Source organism: Nyctibius grandis, chromosome 28, assembly GCF_013368605.1.
Source record: "Nyctibius grandis isolate bNycGra1 chromosome 28, bNycGra1.pri, whole genome shotgun sequence".
NCBI classification, from domain to species: Eukaryota; Metazoa; Chordata; class Aves; order Nyctibiiformes; family Nyctibiidae; genus Nyctibius; species Nyctibius grandis.
The window spans coordinates 5823429-5837945 of NC_090685.1; the positions used below are offsets into that span (position 1 = coordinate 5823429).

The following is a 14517-nucleotide window of genomic DNA, read 5'->3' on the forward strand; positions in this document are numbered from 1 at the left end:
GAGATTTTGGCTCTGAGAGCCCCCGTGAAGGTAGCAATAATAAAGGCATCATTTGTTAATAATGCGAGCAGGGGATTAGATGAGGATTCAGTAGACTGATAATAGGGATTTTCAGTAGCCCCTTGGTGTGTGATTGTAGCTCGGGTTGACGTGGCTGGAGCGTGGAGCTGCCTGGTGGCTCCTCTTGGCTGCGGTAAGACCGGTGTGGTAGCCAAGCTCTGGCAAGCATCTGTTGGTTCCCTCACCAGAAAACCAAAACAAGAGAAGGACTAGTGTGGTGACTCCTTTAATTCCCAAGCACTTTTCTCCAGGCTGTTTTGTAATTAACATCCCAAAGGGAGCTGAAGACCTCATTAAGTCAATTTTATTGACGGGGAGGATTTCAAACGTCTGCCTCCAGATACCAGCCAGTGAACAGCACCTTGCTCTGCCACCCAAAGCCAAGGAGCTGGGCTGAGAGCTGGGTTTCCTCTGCTCGTATATGTTACAGAGTTCCTTTCCCTCCACAGGCCAAGCCTCAGCTCTGAAGAAACATGGCTGGGAGTTGAGAATTCCTTGCTTCGTTTTTGATCATGTTCAGGCAGCTCTGCCTCTCTGGCCACGCTCATCTCGAGAGCTGCGGCCATCGCCGGCCCCTTGAGCTGTCCCACGCTCACAAGGCATCCTTGTGCTCCTCCAGTGCAAGCAGCACAATCCCTTGAGACAGGCTAATAAGTAGCTCGTGACTGGAGTTCCAGTTCACATAGTTCAATTAAATCCCTGTTAATCTTGTTCAGACCTAATTTACTTTCATTCTCATATACACGCTTTTCTCTGCTTCAGAGAGATTCTGGTGAGGTTCCCTACTCACAGGAACTGAAGAGCCCAAGGCCATCTCTGAAGAGGTCTGATGTTTGCAGAGCAGCCCCCTTGTTGAGGCAGTAAGCTAAGATTCTTTCCCAGCCTGTCATGAAGAATGTGAAAATACTCCGTCAGTGCCTGGATTTCAGGGAGGGTCGAGGCTGGATGTGATGATGCTCGAGGAGAACATAGGGAAGCTGTCGGAGGGGAGGACCTGCTCAGTATCTCCATTTCCCAGGGCACTGCTGAACTGCTCCCCTGTGTGCGCCTGTTAACTTGGACAGCTGAGAGCTGGGATGCTGGAGTTCTCTCTTGGGAGCCTCTCTTACACACTGGCACTTCTTTCAGGCAGAGGTTATGTTGTTCACAGCCTGGGGCCTGCAGGGATCAAGATGACTGCATTGATTTAGTTGTTTGTTTATTAGTCTCATGAGGCATCAGAGACTGACTGCAGTGAGAAAATGGGATGGTGAATGGAGAGTGCTGGCATACAGAGCATGCCTGATTGCCAGCTTTGGCACTGGGAAGGGGTCAGACCCTCCTCCTCTTCTTCATCCAACCAGAAGGGTTGACTTGCTTGGGGAGCATTCCCTTTCTCTCTGGCAAGAGACATGGGCAGTAATCAATGTTTGCGTTTCTTCTTAAACTGCAGGTCCAAGGTCCTCCTCTTCTCTGATGGTTTGTGGCTTTTGAGTGGGTGGTTGGGGGGGTGTTTTCTGGCTTTTGGTACCTGGGTCAGTGTGCTGCAGCTGGTCTAAATGTCTCTTGCTTGGGGCTGGCAATTGCAGGGCGATGAACTCTGCTTCCTGCCTCTCCCTTGAAATTCAGCTGATTTTCCTGTTTCATGTTGATTTTTCCCAATTTGTGGCTTTTCTGTCACTGTAATTGACCCCCATGCCCCTTCTTGTTGCTTCCACCCTGTAGACTCACGTCCATTGCAATTCTTCTGTCCTTGCAGCCAAATTTTACATGCCAGTGACAGACTGTGGCTATCACCTGCTGTTACAAGGACTGATACAAAGAAAGAACACGTGGAGAAGCATCCAGGATGGAGAAAGGTGTCCCCTAGTAATCAACCCCTTCTCTTCCCTGATCATTTTTCAAACCAGCAGATATAACTGCTGGGGAAGGACAGCTCTCCACCTTGGAAGCCCCGGGTATGCCCAGCAATCTGTGCCATGCCGACCCCTGAGCCATCAGGAGTTAAAATGGTCAAATACTACACTTCCGAGCTCCTGTGATAAGCGAGTGCTACGGTCTGTGCTCACACCACCCACTCAGATCCTGCTCCTCACCAGCGCACGCAGATCTCTCTTGTGCAATCCCAAACCTCTCGCAGTGCTCACTTCCCTCCTCCCAGGTTCCCTGGTTTCATTCAGTGCCTGGAGGCCCCGGTGTGGCTTTAGTGCTCCTTGCACCCTGCTTTGCTGGAGGCGTGAGCAGCCACGCACCGGGAAACCACAGTCCCGACGAGGACCGCAGCGAAGCAGAGCGGGTGGTTGGAGCAGAGAGGCTGACAGGTTCCTCTGTGGCTTGAGTCCAGCCTTTTTGGCTGGTAGGTACAAGGTAAACCTGCTCTGGATCACATCTTTGCTTTTTGAAACCATCTGTTGCCTGGCTGATGTCTCTTGCTGCACTTGAAGGGCTCAGCTCCCAAACGGGGTTGCGGTGGGTGGAAAGGCTCTCACCTCTTCCTGTCTTCAGTTCTAGGCAAGGAGCTGTGTCCCAAGTACCACGCAGTCCTGTTTACATGCTAAATGCAGTGTTCCTTATTTGTGAAACCTGCGCTCTGGATGGTCCCCTTGTTTCTGTCCGAGCCTCCCATGTGCTGCCCCTGTAAGTGTCAAGTTCAGCCAGTCCCAGTTCCTGGACTGGGGCCACGGAAGGCATCAGCACTGGCCTGAGATGTCTTATATTTTGCCCAAGCTGAGGCTACAACCCCGGTGTCCCTGTCCCAAAGCTAGTTCCTACTGCCTTCCCTTTGGCCGCTGCTGCTGCAAAAGCCATCCCAAGCTTGCCAATTCACCTCACCAAAAGCCAAAGTCCAGAGTACGACAGGCACTGACGAGCTGTCACAGGGCAGAGCCGCTCCCTCCGCTCAGGGAACCAGCTCCAGACGCTTCCTGCTGTTATTTGTGCCTCTGCTCCGGCAGCACAGGCAGGAGCCGGGCAGGAGCCGTGCTGCCGGCGTGGGGCTTGTGGGGCCGCGTCCCTCCGGCTCCCCGAGGGCGGCTCTTGTACATCAGCGCGTGTGGGGTGGGCCCATGCTGTAGCTGAACGGCCGGACTGTGGCTGCCGGAGTCTGCGTGGGAGAGGGTCCTCGTGGCTGGGGTCCCTGCAGAGCAGCTACTTCTGATGCTGGGCAGCTCCTTTGGGTGGCTGAAGCAGATGTCCCCGAGTGTCAGGCCTCTGCGGTGAACAGCTCGCAGGGGGAGCAGGCTTTGAGAGAAGGGGAGAAGCTGCAAACATTGCTGCTCCCCATCCACCCCCTTGTTTAGTTCACTTTAAACTGAGCACGGTTCCAAATGTCATATGGTTTAAATTTTTCAGATTCAGACTTTGGCCTCCTTAGCCCATCCCTCGCTCAAAGGACCAAGACTGGATGATTAAGGGGAAACACCCTCGTGTCTGCTCCAGCTCCGCTTGGCGCAGGCTGCAGCCGGGTGCTGGCAGGGAGGCTGCCTGGGGTCGTCTGGATGTGGCTACCGGAGCTTTGCGCTAGCCAGCCATCCCTCTGCTGCTCTGTTAGCAAAGCAAGCTGGAACAAGGGCTATAAATCTCATCTGGACGACTTTCCCTGGGCTTTTCTGAACTGCTCTTTTCTAGTGATACTAAGACTGGCCAAATGCAGGATTTCCACCGCTGGGAAACGCTGACATTTTGCGTGCGGCTTCGCTGCTGAGCTGAGGCAAGATGCGGAAAGTGTCGGATTTTCACCCGAAAGAGCTGTTCCAAGATACCTACTTCAGATTGTATCGCAACGTCATACTGTATCAGTCACACACCTGACAGGAAATGTTGTGCCTCTATTGAACACGCAGATAATTTCCCTGTGCAGCTGTTGGACTCGGTACCTCCTTATCAAACATTCGCACGTCACCCCGTCAGTGGTTTCCCCGCGGTCCTTTGCCAGGGAATTTTGCAGTGACAGTTCCTGGCTGGGGCCGCCTCGGTGCTGGGGTTAAGGGCCCCTTTTGCAGAGCAGGTCGTCACCACGCTGAGGGACACGATGGGTCCTGAGCCCTCCTGGTGACTTCTCAGCCACCCCTTTTTATCCTACAACCTGCGGGACGCTGACGTTTGCCGCTCGGTTCCTGCAGCCCTGATGCTCAGTGTGGGAAAGAATGGCCAGAATTAGGGTTTCTACCATGAAATATTGCCAAACAGCTCGTACCACAGGAGTTATTCTGCTCAGTCCCCCTTAGTAAATCAGCTCATAACTGCAGCTTCCCTCACGGGGCTGGTGGTGCCGGTCGTTTGCCGTCACACACTCCCTATTTGCAGGGTTGTAAAGCTCAATGATTGTAAAATCTCAGGGCAAGAGCCACGACTGCTTCTGGTTCTGTCCAGCATCTCAAACACAACCATTACGTTATTAATAGTAATAATTTGTGCAAATATATTTGGAATTTGCAGTGCACAAAAATACAGCTAGCCTCAGGGACAGAATCCATTAAACAAAACTTCTTCACGCTTGCCAAGGGGATGCTTAAAAATAAATCTGGCGGGAGATGAATAGATGTTTTGTTGTAAAGCCACAGCTACGTCGGGGGGGGTCAGGACTCGCATCGGTTACAGGACCCCAAAAGCACCCTCTTACTTTTGGGATTTCGGGAGCAGTTTGATCTGCACACCTGGAGGGGGAAGGAGCCACCTACTTACTCATGCCGGTAGTAACTCTCATTCTTCTTTTTCCTGGTGAAACTTGCGTAAAGGTCAGCAAGAAAGCACAGGAATACCTGGGCATGACTTTAAATGGTATTGTAACAAGAAATCAAGACGTGCTGTAATAACTGAGCCACCAGAAATACTCGGTGCTACTTTTTTTTTAATTTGAAAGTACCTGCTTTTCAGTCACCCTCTTCCCCTCCCCAGGGTGGGTTTTATTGGCACTATTTAGAAGTGAAGAGAAAGAATCCTCTGAAGAATATAAGTTTCAGGGAAGAGACTGAAATCCCTAGTTGGGGATAAAAATAAAAATAACTGTGGATTAGACTGTTTAAAAATAAATACTCAGAGTGGGGCAGGAGGGAAAGGAAAGGGGGCGGCTGGGGAGTGTCCGTCAGGCTCAGGGCTTCGCAGCTGAGTCAGGGACGCACTGAGGTGTGCTGGGTTGCTTAAACTTAAATGGTCTTAAACGCATTGTAGCCAGCGCTGCGTGTTTAATGTCAGAGTCCTGCGAGGGCACATTCCTGAATCCGAGCCCAAAAGATAAGAGGCTGGGTTTAGAGAGTGTCTATTTGCCATTTTAAATTTGCACGTTGGCATCTTCTTCGCAGAAGAGATTATGTGGTGGACTCGGTCTGGCGTGTTTGAAGGCACCGAGTGCCTTTGCTGTTTGCCTTCCAGCAACGGGCCAGCGCTGCCGGAGATGAAAACTGCGCTTGTAGGACAGCCTGTAGACAAGGAGTTGATTGCAAAAGAGGAAAACAAAATTCAAATATTTATAAGTCGTAATTGCATCTTAGATTTGGGTCTGGATCCAGTGGAGGCTGAGTCACCCCAAACCAGCTCACCCGGGGCTGGGGCCGGGTCCCCACTCCCCTCCAGCGGCGGCTCCTCACGCCTGCTCCGGGCCTGCGGGAGCGGGTGCTCCTGGGGCCGGGAGGGACAGGGTAGCGGGCCCAGCGGGGAGGAGGCGTGGGGGACCCCAGGCATCGACGTGCCCCCCCCTTTGCCCTACGGTATGACCGAAGTATTAACGTGTGAGCGAGCAGAGCAGTACGGGGCTGCCCCACGCCGCGCGGTTAATTCCTTAATCCCCCGTGGGATGTTAGGTTGAGGAATCCCTCCCTCACATCCCCACGCCAGCCGGGTAGCGCAGGGGGTGGCTGTGAATTAACACCCCCAAAGTGCCTCAGTACAAACCGGGCTGCGGTTTGATGCTCCAGCAAGGAGCAGGCAGGGCTGGTACCCCCGACCCAGCCACTCCCCAGCCCCAGCCGCCCCACGGGTGTGCGGGGAGCCCAGCCGCCATCTCCCAGCCCTGGGAGGGAGCCCAGAGGCAGGAGGGAAAGCGTCGGCCCGGCTGTAGGGACCTTATCAGCGGGCGGCTCCTCCCAGGGAAGGGCCCCTCGGCGATGTGCTGGCCGGGGGTGACGGATCGGTGTGTGCGTGACTCCTTGTTCCTGGTGACTCATGGATTCGCTGGCCTTTGCCAGTGTCATGGGAAATATTTTTTTAATAACTCAAAAGAACAAGGCAGAGGGGGTGGGAAACAGAAAGAAAAACTCCGCCACATAGTTCTGTGAAACTTGTTAACTTCCCAAATTGTTTCTGAAGTGTGAGGTCTTGCTTAGACTAACGGGGTTCTCAGAAATCCCCGCTGAGTGGCTGAAAGGGTTGGTTGGAGGGGTGGGCAGGGGATGATGGAGGCGGTGCTGGCTGTGGAAATATAGCCCATGGGTCACTGGAGCCAGCCAGCAGCCGAGCGCGACTCATAAACCAGCTAAATGGGGGTTAAGGAGCAGGGTGCTGTACCCCATTTCTTCCTGGAGGATGAAGTGACAGGGAACACCTTTGTGGATCGCTAATGGGGCAGGTGGGAGGGCTGCCAGCGCCGCTGAGCTGGTCGGGCAGCCCCGACGGGCTCGGTGCAGGCATCGGGGTGCCCAGCCAAGCCCTGAGCCTGTGTGTGTGCCCTGGCACTGCTCTGTGCCAGGGAAAGCTGGGCATTTTCCACCTCCTCGCAGCGCTGGAAGGGGAAGGTGCTGAGGAGCGAGGGGAGGGACAGCTGGAACTGTCCCTGTGTGCCCACCTGCCCGAGCGGGACTCGGGGATCTGCACCTCACCCGGCGATGCTGCCAGCTGGGGACCCGCCACCCCAGGAACACCCACGGCTCCGTCTGCCTCTTTCAGAGGCTGGCACCGGCTGCAGGGGTGGCCTGGGGTGTATTAACCCCTCCGGGTGTTTGTCACAGCACAGGTGAGTGGGGGACACAGCAAGGATGGGGCAGATGCCCCCGCAGGGCACAGCCACTGCTGCCCGCTGCCCACCAGTGCAGCCTCCGAAGGGCCTCGCAGGTACCCGGGGCTCCCCAGGGAGGCCCAGGAGGTGGTTTATCTCCCCCTGCTTTTCCTCAGCGCTGAAGTTTTCCCTCCTTCTGCCTTCAGAGATGGGGGAGCGTGGATTGCAGCCCCCTGCGACGGCGAGGTGGATGGAGATGCGCAGGTTCAAGTGCAGAGCCTGACAACACCGCGCTCCTCCCTGCTCCTCGCCGTGCGTTAGAGCTGTTCAATAAAGCAAACCCCAAACCAGCCGGGTTTTAACCTCCGCAAAATCACTTCTCTTTTCTGGGACCAGCTCTGGCTTCCAGGCGAACACATCCCTGCAGCCAGCGGGGCCGGGAGCGCTGGGCTCGGGTGGGAGCCCCCCACGGCCGCGGGGAGCCCCGAGCCCCCCCCAGCCCCTCACCCGCGGGGCCGCGCAGGGGGACGCGCACAGCGGCCGAGGCCGCCGCTCCCACGCGGGTCCCCCCGCCCTGCGCGCCCCGCGCAGCCCGGCTGCCCGGAGCCTCCCCCGTCCCAAACCCACCCCGCGCAGGGGAGGGGCCGCTCCATCTCCCCCCGCCGCCGTTTCCGGTTTGCTGCCATATTCCTCTTTTTTTTTTTTTTTCCTCCTTTTTCCCCTCCCCGCGGCTTCCCCCCCCCCGCCCCGCAGAAGGGGTGAGCGGGGGCGGGCGAGGCGGCAGCGCGCCGGATCCGCGGCGCTGCGCGATGCTGCTGCTGCCGGCGGCGCAGCCCTGAGCGCCCGGCCCGGCCCGGCTCGGCTCGGCACGGCCCGGTGCGGGCACCCAGCGCGGCGGCGGGGAGCGGCGGGGGGCGGCGGCCGCGCCCCCGGCGCGGAGACAAAGCCGGGACCGAGCGCTGGAGGCGAGCGGCGGGGCCGGCCCCGCTGCGCACACGGGCGGGAGGTGAGTTGAGGGCGGCTGTGGGGCCGGCGGGGGATGCCCCGCTATGGGGCCAGTGGGGGGGGCTGGGGTCCGCCCATGGGGTCCGGCGGGGGGTGGCCGGGGTCCGGCGGGGCGGCGCCGGTTGTGGGTCCGGCCGAGGATGCCCAGGCTGCCGCGGGGCAGCTCTGGGGCCGGCAGCGGGGGATGCCCGCAGGCCAGCGAGCTGTGGGTCCCGGCGGGGATGCTGGTACTCCGGCACTGGGTTTCGGTGGGGCGGCTGTGGGTCCGGCAGCGGGTGCGCATGGTCCGGTGGGTGGGCTGGGGGTCTGGCTGGGGATGCCGCTGGTGTGTGGGGCAGCTCCGGGCCCAGCCGGGGGTGCTGAGGGTCCGGCGGGGCGGCCGGGGGGTCCGGCGGGGCGGCACCGCCTGCCTGCAACTCCCCTTTGTTGTGATCAGGGGCTGCAGGGGACCCCCGGGAGCGCAGGGTGGGGAGAGCCGGGCTGTATGTAGGCCAGGACATGAAATATTCATCGCCCCCCCGTGCTTTGATGTCTCCTGATCCGCTTGCCGTGTCGTGTTTGCTCACCGGTCATTGTGGGGCTCGTGTCCAGCTCTGGGGGTCTGGGGAGCTGCGGCCGCCAGGCTCCTCGCCGTGCCCCTCGCTGGACTGGCTGGCTCCCGCCGGCCGGGGGCTGCAGAGCCCCGGGGGGGCCCATTAAAGGCTTTCTCCAGCTGGGAAGTTCCCCCATCGCAGCCCGGGCGATCCAGCCCCCATGCGTGGCTGTGAGCGGTGACACTGGGGTGTCCCCACCGTCCCTGTCACAGCCCCTGGTGCCACAGAAGAGCGTCGTGGGTTTTGCCCTGAGCCACGCTGGGGTCGGCGTGGGCTTTTATCCCTGCTCACTGCCCGGGGGGGCCGTGCTGCCAGCGCTGCTGTGTCCCGGTGCCCTTTGGGATGGGCATGGGGGGCAGCCTGTGGGGATGGGGCCCATCGCACAGGGCCATGTGTGGGGATGGGGGCTCGAGGCGGGGTGGTGTCTGGCAGCGTGACCCTGGCGCGCTCCTGTCTGGTGCCGAGCGTCGCCTCGGGGAGCCGCGCAGCCTCTGCGAGACCCGCTGGAAACGAGCGGGGATCTGCCGCATCTCCCCGCGGTTTGCTGGCCCTGCACAGCGCGCTCCTCCCCTGGCCCTTCCCCACCCCGGCCACCACCGCTGGCGTGTGCCAGGGAGGTGACTGCCATCCTGGTCCTGGTCCCGGTCCCGGTCCCAACGCTGTTGAGCAGCAGTGGGTCAGTAAAGGTCGCAGGTGGCAGGGAGTGGGTTGCGCTCCCCTGCGTGTGCCGCTGGCTCGCTGTCCTTCTGGCTGCGCGGGAGCGATGCAAAGGAAGGGACATGATGTGGTTGCTCAGTGCAGCCGGGGGAGCCCCCCAAGACAGGTCCCACCGCCCTGTGGCATTAGGAGCTGGGGGCAGTGGAGGGTGCAGCACCTGGGGGATTCCTGGGGTGAGCTCCTGCCTGGGGAGGAGCGGGGACAGGACAGCACGTACCCAGCAGTGCTGTATGCAAACTGAGCTGCGGGAAGGTGGCAACAAAAGACTTGATTTTTCCTCCTCCTGCCCAGCGGGTGCTCCCCAGAGGAGGTGTGCGGCAGTAGGGAGCTGGAGGGCTTTGTCGCTCTCCTGTCAGCCGAGGAGACACCCGCTGCCAGCAGTGACCCGTGCGCGGGTGGGAGAACCGAGCGATGACAACCTCTCCCAAGGCCCAGCCGTTAATGGCGGGATGTGCGTCCCTGCCAGGCTCAGAGACCCCCCTCAGCACCCGGCGGCTCAACAAGCACCCGAGCCCCGCCGTGCAGCACGTGTTGGTCGGACAAGGGCAGGGGCTGGCAGGGCTCTCCGGGGTGCTGTGAGGATGGGGACGTGCAGGGGGACATCAGCAATCTTGCACTTTAAAGCAATATCCTTTTTGTTATCTCCGCTGTGGGGGCTGCTCCCGACGCCTTTGCAGCCGGAGAGGCTGATCCTGGCCTGCCCGGTGCTAAGCACCCAGTTCTGCACCACGTCGTGTTGGGTCAGGATCTGGCCCCTAGCAAAGCCTCGGCCGTTCGGTGTCTCTGAGATGAGGCTCGTGTGCCGGCTCCCCTGGGAGCCACGTCTCTGTAATCATTAGCCAGTTAGTGCTCGTTTGTCAGAGAAGGGCACCTTTGCTTGAAAGATCGAGGGTCGGTTCCCAGTTCCAAGCTTTGACCCGGGAGCAGCAGGGCAGAAGCTCCTCCAAACACCTCGCCTCGGTGGCTCTGTTAAAAGGCAGCCTGGTGATTTTTTTTGGAGACGGGATTATTTATGCGCTGGTGCAGCAGCAGCTAAGGGAAGCCCGATGTTCCCTGGCTGGATCGTTAGTGGCCTTGCAGAGCTCCCTGTGTGATGGAGATGCCCTAACGATAGCGCTGCCCTTTAATGACTTTGTGCCAGAGTGATGGAAAATCATGGATGTACTGCAGGGAGGCAGAAGGGGCCCTCCAAGCCCCCGGCCGGGGACCTGGGGGACGAGACGAGGAAAAGAGCTGCAGTTTGTGGTGACCGACCCACGCGGAGGCTCCGCTGCGGAGGCGAGAGGCTCCTTTGCTGCCTTGGTGGCACGGAGGGGACATCGGCGGTCCCGAGGTGGGGATGGCCTTCAGCAGCATGTCCAGCTCCTGGGAAGCAGGGTCATTTCACCAAGGCGAGGAGGGGACGGACCACCGGGCTCCCACGCCTCCGAAATCCTGCCCGCCTCTCCCTGCCAGGATGATCACAGAGCTCAAACTCTTTATCTAATGACACCTGAAGGCCTTGGCCTGCAACATCTTCTTGTAACGGCCAGCAAATGCGTGTAACGTCTTGAAAGAGAGAAGGCAGGAGCCACCGAGAGTCTGCGCCTCCTCCCAGCGTGTCAAGGGGGGGAACCCCCGAGCGTGGCTGGGGCGAAGCGCTGTGCTCTTGGCATCGCTGGGGGAAATTCGAAAGCCTATCTGAAGCGCTATTGTTTCCTGTACTGTCTATTTTGCAGCTCAGTTTCCAACTTTTTCCTTTATCTCTCGGAACAATTTCCCATCCAAGCTCGCTTCCGCAGCGCTCTGTGTCTCGCCCACCCGGGGACGCATCCAGCGCGCGTCCCATCGGCCGCGGGAAACGGCCTCGGCAGAGAGATGCCTTTAGTGCCATGGCCCGAGAGCAGCTCAGACCTCTTGGATGGCAATAACCATCCTTGCACAGCCGTTCCTGGGCCGGGAGCGTGGATTGTCGCTGCTTCCAGTCCAACCTCCTCCTCTTTTCGGCAGCCCGCAGCTGCGGGTGGTGCGGACTCACTCCCCCCGGGGCTCGCGTCTCGCGGAAGTTTCCGCCCATCAGTAAAAAATGTGCGGCGTGTCGCGGGGCTGTTTGAAAGCGAGCTTAGAAAAATCATAATGCCTTCGGTCCTTCGTCTTTTAAATTGGCAGTGAGCTGTGAGATAGTCCGGTGTATTATCCACTTTGGAGGGAGATAAAAAAAATATAATTAATTGGCTGAGCGTGGCTGTGTTGGCATGGGCTGTGGTCGGTGCTTAGGTGCACCCAGGCCCCCGATTTCCCCAGTTCAAGAAAAATTTCTTCCCCAAAAGGGTTGTCAAGCACTGGAACAGGCTGCCCAGGGCACCATCCCTGGAGGGGTTTAAAAGACAAGTAGATGTGGTGCTGAGGGACATGGGTTAGTGGTGGGCTTGGCAGTGCTGGGTTAACAGTTGGACTGGATGATCTTAAAGGTCCAACCTAAATGATTCGATGACTCTATGATTTGGCTCCGTGTTGGCACAGGCGACCTTGGCACCGGCTGCAGCAGGAACCGATGCTGCTTTGCACATGCCTCCGCACATGCATGCTTTGAAAATAAAGCCCTGAAACAGATTTCAGGAACAAATGTGGTTTGAACGTGGGCCAGGAACCAGGACCTGCAAATCTGCGTCTTGCACTGGCTTCCCTTCAGGCTACGGATCTGCTGGCTGCCCTCGCTGCGGAGGTGTTGGGGAGGGCTGGGGGCTGGCAGGGCTGCCTCAGGGCAGCGGTCCTTGGGTTTAATTCAGACCTTAAAGGAATCTGCCTGAGCCCCTTGGCTCCAGGTGGTCTTGGTGGAGATGCAGCATCTGAAATATCCGTAGGCTGGCGTGCGGGGTCGGCGGGCTTGTCTGGAGGAATTTGGGGAACAGAACCGCCCAGGTGGTTAAGGTAAAAGATATCAGAAATGGGGCATGTGCGTAGCAAGGCTGACCTCGCCTCGCAGCCGGGGAACCGGCAGAGGTTTGGGCCAGGCATGCAGCCTCGGGCTGCCATGCCAGGAGGGCATCGGGGTCCGTGGCGAAGGGCGAGCAGGCTTTGCTGGGTCAGCGCCTCTGCCCCCGCGTGACGTGGGGACACGGGTGACTCGGGCTGTGCGGCGCTTCCTTCCCTGCGCTGCGAGTCTCGGAGGTTTGCCCCTGTGTCCCAGCCCCATCCCACGCTTGACCTGTTGCGGTTTCGCTCCCGTGAGCATGAGGTTTCGGCTGGCCCCAAGCCCACTGTGTTAGGGCTGGATGGATGGGGGAGAACCTGACTGCAGAAATAGCTTCCACCCGGCGTGGCTGCTCCCGTCCTTCCCGCCCATGGTTGGCAATCTCGGCCACCAAAAACCTGGGAATGGGGGTAAAAGCTCCCTGCTGCATTGCCCCCTCCATCATGGGTGAGGTTAACAAGTCCAGCCTGTCCCGAGCCACATGCCCCCTTTCCACACAGTGTCCCCCTTCCCATGTCGTGCCCCAGCTTGGGGACAGCGTGATGGGGTCAGGTCGGTGCTAAATTGATCCTAAAAATGTCTCATCATGGGGTCCCTTTAGCAGGGATTTGGGGATGGAGGTGCAGCACTGTGTCTGGGTTTCACTGCCCCACCTTGCTTCCCCACCTGGTCAGGAGCACTGTGTGCCTCAGTTTCCCTTGGCAGCGTCTGGGAAGCTGCCTGGACAGGGAGGGTGTCCACACCACCATCAGAGGTTGGTGAGGCTTTACACCGAGTGCGTGCCTCAGTTTCCCCCTGTCTCACACCTCCTGCACTGCCCCACACCATGCATATACCGTGGGCGAAGCTCTTTTTACGCAGGGCAAATACAACCTGATCTCCATGGAGCACCACCGCCTGCCTCGCCGCTCAGCCGCAGCCTCTCAGATGGTGTTTTCAAGGGTTTCCTCCCCAAAATGTGGGCCCACTGGGCACCAGCTTCCCCAGCCGAAATCAGCCCTCGTGACTTGGTGGTTTCATGGTGCCGCTGGGCTGCAGGCGGTGCCGGTGGCAGCGGGGCTGGGCAGTGCCGTGGTGGGCTCCGGATGCTCCCGGGGTGGCAATGTCTGCTTGGTCACTTCTGCAAAAAAAAAACCAACACGACAAGGCTGTCGGAGTCGCTCCCTGCTCCGCTGTGCCCTTTCCTTCCCCTGCCCATCTGGTGAGCGCTGGTGGGGCCCCGCTGTGCCTGGAAGGGACCGGGAAGCCTCAGGGGAGCTGGGGGTGTCATGGGACAGAGAGGGGTGCGCGTGTACCTGCAAAGGTCACTGCGACCAGGATGAGTGTTGTGCTCCAACATGAGGGACAGTTGAGTTTGGAAGTGTGTGGGGTGGAAAGGCTGAGGGTGCCGGGAGCGGGGTGTGCAGCTGGGGGTGGGCAAGGGGAGCGGCACTGGGGGCAGCTGCCTGCACACACGGACACGAACCTGAGCCCTTCTCGGGCCTTCGAGGATGGGGGTGGCTCTCGTGCCATGGTCTGGGTGGGCTGTGCTGAAGCTGCCATGAGCCACAGGTGATGGAGAGCAGAGGAGATGCTCTTCGTCCCTTTGTCCCTTCATCCCATCCCCGCAGGCTCTGCCCCAGGACGGGGAGGGGGCAGCTCCAGCTCGGGGTGGTTATTTTGGGTAGAAAGAGCCGCAAGAGCGAGGGCTGGAGAGATGCCACGGGAGGGTACAAGGTCCCCGTGCAGCTTGTCCCACGCCGCTGGCTGGTGTCAGCAGCTCGGGGCTGGTCCCGTCCACCTCGCCCACAGCCCGTCTCCACTTCCAGCCCGCTGCAGCGAGGTGTGCGGGGCCAGGAGGTGTGTGGGGCCGGGAGGTGTGCAGGGCCCAGCTCTCCCCTCCAGGAGTGACAGGGATAAAAGACACCAGCTCAGCGTTTTTCTTTGTTTTTCATCTGCTGGGGCTGTTTATAGCGAGCGCTGTCTGGGGCTGCACCTCCCGGCCGGCTCTGGTGAAGCTGCTGAGCATCCCGCTCACCCCAGGAGCAGCTGAGGAATCTGACACAGATTTTTGGGTACGGAAATGCTGTCCAGGACTGGCTGATCTTCTCCGTGTGCCCCTCAAGACCCTCCCCAGTTGCTTCCTCTGACGCATCCTGAGCGAGTTGCTTTGTTTCGGTGGCGCAGGTGGGAGTGGCCGTGGGGACCAGCATCTCTCAGGGATCTGACACCGGCAAAGTCTGGGCTCCCCGGGCATGCCTCGGCGTGGGGTCTGATGGTGCCGAGACCAGAGCCATGGTCCT

At 59.3% G+C, this 14517-nt stretch overlaps 1 protein-coding gene across 1 annotated transcript in view; it reads left to right on the forward strand.

Moving 5' to 3' along the window:
- Positions 1-7934: 7934 nt before the first annotated feature.
- SRC (SRC proto-oncogene, non-receptor tyrosine kinase) overlaps positions 7935-14517 on the forward strand; it is a 28655-nt gene continuing 22072 nt past the window's right edge. Inside the window, exon 1 of the mRNA XM_068419765.1 lies at positions 7935-7973. The gene's annotated coding sequence lies outside the window, so the exon portion shown is untranslated. The remainder of the gene's footprint in view (positions 7974-14517) is intronic.